This window comes from Ziziphus jujuba, chromosome 8, assembly GCF_031755915.1.
Source record: "Ziziphus jujuba cultivar Dongzao chromosome 8, ASM3175591v1".
NCBI lineage: Eukaryota > Viridiplantae > Streptophyta > Magnoliopsida > Rosales > Rhamnaceae > Ziziphus > Ziziphus jujuba.
Window position 1 is genome coordinate 29,707,853 of NC_083386.1, and position 6,433 is coordinate 29,714,285.

The 6,433-nt window shown below is 26.9% G+C and overlaps 1 long non-coding RNA gene across 5 annotated transcripts; it reads right to left on the bottom strand.

Moving 5' to 3' along the window:
• Positions 1–1,538: 1,538 nt before the first annotated feature.
• On the bottom strand, positions 1,539–4,923 carry LOC107414957 (uncharacterized). Of its 5 annotated transcripts, none has more exons than XR_007239421.2 (7): positions 4,832–4,923; positions 4,675–4,723; positions 3,911–4,021; positions 3,274–3,413; positions 2,867–2,926; positions 2,277–2,389; positions 1,539–2,091 (listed from the first exon to the last, which is right to left on the bottom strand). It is a non-coding gene; the product is annotated as an uncharacterized LOC107414957 (long non-coding RNA). The 5 variants fall into 5 exon arrangements; XR_009640118.1 differs by lacking the exon at positions 4,832–4,923 and adding an exon at positions 3,550–3,653 and having other exon boundaries at positions 4,675–4,825; XR_007239419.2 differs by lacking the exon at positions 4,832–4,923 and having other exon boundaries at positions 4,675–4,825.
• Between the last annotated feature and the right edge of the window lie 1,510 nt (positions 4,924–6,433).

The following is a 6,433-nucleotide window of genomic DNA, read 5'->3' on the forward strand; positions in this document are numbered from 1 at the left end:
TTGTTACGAGTTTCACTTTAGTTAAAGCTGCAAGATAAAGTTGTGGATGCCTTCTTCAAACTATTTTGAGTTATGCATTGAAAGTGAAATCAAAATCAAGTAAAATTTGAATTGAAATGAGAAAAGAAAAAAAAAAAAAAACTATTTAATTCTCACAAATATTACATGATAATTACTCTTGAAAAAAACAAAAAAAACTCCCCCCCTAAAGTATTCCCCATCTTTCTTTTCTCTCTTCTTTATCCATTCCCTCCCCAACATTCCCTCTCTGCATCCTCTTTTCACTTTCCAAACTTCCCTCCCTCTTTTCTTCTACTTCCCTCTTCTCCCCACCTCTCTTTGCCTTCACTTTACTTTCTCTCCTTAACTTCTCTTTGCCACTTTCCTCTGTTCTCTTTCTCTACTTTCTTTGCTTGGTTTGCCTCCGCTTTCTTTATGCTCTCTTCTCTTTCTACACTTTCTCTTACTAATTTCTCTCTTTAATCTCCAGTTGCAAAATTCTAATTGCTTTTCCTTTGACACTTTTGTCATGGGGTAAAACAATTTGTTCCAACTATCAAATCTAGTTTTGAGAAATTTCCATTTATGTCCTCATATCCTTAGTTTATAAAAGTTTAAAGCTTATCCATTTAATTTCTGTCTAATAACTATCCTAATTTTGTAAAACTATTGTTTAAAAAGAGTTTAAAATTTTTCATATAGTAAATTAATTTTTTATATTTTGTTCTTGTAAACTTTTTGAGATAAAACTTTTATGAGAGAATTGTTATGAAACAAAAGCTTTGCTTTTCTTTTATAGTAATAATAAAATAAAATAGCAAAGTAAAAAATATATACTTTCTCTTTCAAACATATATATAAATATATACCATCAACATGTGAAAAATAATTCAAAACTATATGTAGTTTTCAACTTAGTAGTGTTTTAAACAATTTACATGTGAAAACTATATAGTTTTTTATTTTTGTTATTATTATTATTATTTTTTTATAATTTGCATGTAATCTTAGGATTGGTCTATTTTTAATTGTAAAAAACTACGTATAATTAGGTTTATTTTGTATGTATATTGGAAAATATCTATTATTTTTGGAAAAGGTCTTTTCCATGTAAAAAGACAGTTGCATTCTTCGGTTTCGTAAAGTAGCATTTATTTACTCCACTCAAAGTAGCATATATTATAAAAAAAAATATAGTTTTTTTTTTTTTTTTTAAAAAGAGTTAAAAAGTATAGTTGATTATTTTTATTTTGAAACAAAAAAGTTTTGTTGATTAAAAATGTTGAGATCATTTTCTCTTTTTTCCTTTTCCATGGAAAAATCAGTGCATTTTCCTTTATTTTTGTTTCTTTAATATTTATTCCCATAAAAGCAATAATTTTTTTAAGAAAAAAAGAATTAAAAAATATTGTTTTTTTTTTCTTTTTTAAATTTAAATTAGAGGACATGAGTGGAATTTCACAAAATGCAAAATTGATAGTCCAAACAAACCATTATACAACATAACAATAAGGTCAATAAGAATTGCAACAAGAAAGTGCAAAGAGAAATTAATTTGAGAAAATAGAAAAGAATTGTAATAACAAGAAAAGTGAAAAGATAAAAAGCATAAGCAGAGGAGATAAACTAAAACAAAGTCGGTAGAAATATATAGACAGAGAAAAGCAGAAAAGAAATGAAGAGAGAAAATGAAAGAGAAAGCAGAGAAATAAAAGGAAGAGAGAAAACAGACAGAAAGTCAAGAGGGAAAAATAGAGAAAGAGAAAAGAGAAAGCATAGAGAGGAAAGTAAATAGAAATTGGAGGGGAAGTGAAAGAGAGAGAAAGGGGACACACACCTTACCACACACCCACAGCTAGCAGAGACTAGATAGAGGAAGAGACCTGGCAAATCCCAGCAATCTTCTTCCTCCCCAACCCAAAAAATCTATCTTTTATTATTTACAATATTATTCTACAATAATTTCTAACCCCAAAAAAAAAAAATATATATATATATATATAATTGTAGATAATAGAATTAAATTAACACTCTATAAGACTCTCTTCTGCAGTTTCTCAATTCTTCATTTGCATTTTGTAGCAGATTGCACTGCAAAAAGGAAAGAGCAATTGCAAAGTGACATTCAAAAGTTGAGCAAAACCATAAACATAAATTGTAAAACCACAGTGAGAGCATACAGCATAACTAAATACAAAAAACGGCTGTAATTCTCTGTTCAACAAAAGCATTAAATTAGGAGGCAAAGCAAATTTCAGAAGAACAGCTATACATACATTTCAATCTTATCGTCAATGGGTGCATTGGGGTGAAACACAGAAAAGGGCACGGACAAACTCTTCAACAACTAGTATCCACATTGTGGCTTTGTTTCAAACAAGTCAAATACCTACAATTTTGAAAAACAAAGGGGATAAAATATAGCATATACTTTATATTAAAGGCCCACATGGAGTATATCATGAGCATGTGCACAGGTGAATTTGTTGAATGCATATGTGAAATAATGTAAATACACACACATATACAAAAATATAAATACATGTACATGTTTGTTGTGTGATCATACAGGTTATGGGACAACTAAAGAATTATGTCAGCTCAAACTTAACCCCAGTGCTAATAAAACACCCAATTACCAACCTGAGTACTAAGAATTATGGCTTGCAGAACAGATGTCTTAAAGGCAAAGAAAGGTCAATCAAAAGGCAAACAGATGATTAACATAACCAACAATTAATCCCACAAAACACAATAACATATTCTGGATACTTATTGTTCAAATATTATTTCATGTCTACTAAGTGACATATATGAAGATGCAAGAAGTGAAACACCATAAAGACACATAAAGTAAGAATAGTACCCAATCTGCAAATAAACTCTCCTTTTTGTTCGACTTGAACAATGCAAGCTGGAACTCCTCCTGAAATGGCATATTTGGAAAACCAACAAACTAAATGTAAGTGCTATAGTAAATTAAAGTTGCCTAAATAATACACGGATAATAGTGCACATACAAATAGATGCAAAAACGACCAGTTTCTATTATGTTCCACAAAGGAAACAGACATATGTGGATATACCTTAGACAATTTTCTCTGCCTTTTTGACTTGTTCTTACATAAACTATTTTCTGATTCTTCAAACTTACCCCCAGAAGAAAGTTTGTCAAAACACAAGACATGGATTATTTTTTATCTATATTCACCAAAACCAGATTTTTTTTTTTTTTTTTTAATTTCCAGAAACTGAAAAAAAGTAAAGCTTTACCTGCTTAGTGGGTAACAATTATCTCACTTCCATCCAGAAACATGGTCAAATTCAGAAACAGTTTGAGAAGCAATGACCCCCATCTAGTTGTTTTCCATTTTTGTTTGCCCTTTGACTTCTTCATAGACTATTTTCAGATTCTACAAAAATTTCCGTCAAGAAAGATTGTCAAAATACACGAGAAATGAATTATCCGAATCTATAAAACAAGATAACGGATTAAAACCACAGATTTTTTTCCCAGAAAACAATAATAAACAAACATAAAAACTTTACTTTTTTTGGCAGTAAACAACATTTCTCTTCCATCCACAAAAAAAAAAGATCATTTTCAGATTCTTGTTGATAAAACTAATCTGACTTCTTCTATCTTCTATCCCCTAAGAAAAGATTATCGAAAACACAAGAAACAAATTTTCTCATTTTCTGCCGTATAGAATATTATATATCACAAAGCCATCAGAGAATTAAATATAATACAGAGACTGCATTAATTAAAGACTATGTAAGCGCTTAGCTTGAGCCAAAACAATATTAAAATGGAATTGTTTCTCGTTAGGGAGCTATTTTTTCAGGGTTACCATGAAAAAGTGAAAAAGGAAGATCAAGAGGGGAATGGAAAGCTAAACGTACGAACCTTTCATCTGGGTTCATCGGATTTGGAACCAGAAAAACTTAGACCTGCCGTGTGGTTTGAGATCCAGTTTCTTCGGCCTTTGCTTTTTGTCATCTGGGTGTGGACGAATTCCTTGAACAATAGAACAGAGAAGAAATCATGTTTAGTGGGTGTATTATATTAGAAAAGAAACCCAATCAGTTTTTGTGTGTATGAGAAAAACAGAGAAAACACAGAGATAGAGGAAAGAAGAAGATAATCGGGTTAAAATACGAAAAACAGAAAGGAAAAGCAGATTCTTATTTGAAAATGTGACCGTTGCTTCAAACTAGCCGCTGGGATGGAATTTCAAATAAAACCAACCGTTGGCTTGGTCATACACTTGTTTTTTTTTTTTTCTTCGTTTATATATTTTTAGAAGCACAAATAATCTATATAACACGTTTTTATTTGAAAACAAATAATATTTGAGAAAATTTTCAAACTAGAAAAGTAAATCAATTGGAGAATCAGATTAAATAATGAATTTGGAATAGTCCATTTAGAAAACAGTTATTCCACAACAAACGAATATTTAAAAACCAAAAACCAAAAAAGAAAACAAAACAAAACAAAATTTGTTCAATCTTCTTTCCTTGAATAAAGATTGTCAAAAAAAAAAAAAACACAAAAACGAATTATTTGATCTATATATGTATATACATTCTTCAAGGTGAAAAGAAAATTGGATCAAAACCCAGATTTTATTTTTCCCAGAAACCAGATTCAAAAGTAAAGGGTTTTACCTGCTTGGTAGAAAAGTTATATTCCGCTTCCATCCAGGAAAAAAATAGTCTGCAGAAGCAATAAAATTGATTATTGATATAAGGGATTCCTTTCCATTAAAACAGAATCAAGATAAGAATAGCAAAAACACAAACTGGATCTCTTTAGAAAACAGACCAAAAAGAAAAAGGAAAGGAGAGGATGATCCCCTTAAGATCGAAAAAGAAAGGAAAAAAAAAAAGTACAGTTTTTTGGAGAAGAGCTGGTGATCTATTTATATTAGTGTTAAAATGGTTTGAGTTTTGAAATATGAGTGTTGGTCATCGAGCTAATTGGGCCGCTGGGATAGGTGGAATTTAAACCCAAAAAGGACGGCTAATTGGGCGTTTGGAGGATTGGGCTATATTTGGGCTGGAAACATCTCAACACCTAGCCTGTTGGGTGGGTTTGGACTAATATATGATATATTTCGTTAACATTTAATTTTTCCTGTTAAAATTATTTATAAATATAAATAATTTTGTATATATATTTTTTTGGTCGATAAATTTTTTTTTTATAAATATGTTATGGCTTCTTTGATGGTTCAATTTCTGTTCATATGTGCATAGAACAAATATTTTTAAATGCATGTATTCTTAGTTATTAGTTTCGTCCTCATGTATTGCATGAATTTTATTGCTAATAAATATATTTAAATTTTTTTTCTTTTTTAATTTATAATATAACAACTATAAATTTGAGTTCTATAGATAATATTATTCAGTTATTAATTATGCAATTTAAATTCAAAAATTATCCATATAAATAACTTATATAAATTTTTTTCATTTATAAAATTTTTTATTTAATTTTTCCATTTATGGAATTTAAATTCAAATTCATATGCATTTATATAACTTAATTTAAATTCAAATGTATTTAAATAATATCTATAAAATTCAAATTTCAATTTAAATGTATTTTTTTGGTTCCTTAAAAATAATTAATTTTTATATATTCAATACTAATAATATAATTTAATTATTAATCATCATCATCATCATTATTATTATTATTATTATTATTATTTATTCTATAAATATAATTTTACCTTATATGATAAATTATTTATGAAATTCAATTGAAAAATATTTACCTATTTAATTTTTCCATCTATAAAATACAAATTCAAATCCAAATCCAAATGTATTTATATGATTTAGTTCAAGCTCAAATATATTAATATAATATTTTCTATCTATAAAATTCAAATTCAAATTCAACTATATTTTTAATTCTTTGTCAATAATTAATTTTTCTATATTAAATCCTAATATTTAATTTGATTAGATAAATAATTCAATTTAAATGAAATAATATTATCCTCTATATCTCTTCCATTATATAATATGTATATATATAAATATATATATATTAATTTTAGGGATTTTTCCTTTTATATAGATTTAAAAATATTTTTCATAAAATAATTATTTTCATTAAATTTTATAACTCATTGTTTTTATTTAAAATTATATATACCATAGAATATTTTAACTTGTAAATATTAGTAAAACCTTGTACAAATATATATATATATATATATATATATATTTATAATTAATAAAAATTATGTCTTAACATATTTCTGAAAAATCTTCAATTTTGTTTAATATTAAATATTAGACATTAGATTATTTTAATATCGAATATTAAATATTAAAAATATAGATAATAATTATTTTCAATTTAAATTTAAATTTAATAACTATAATTCCAAATCGATTTTATCATTTT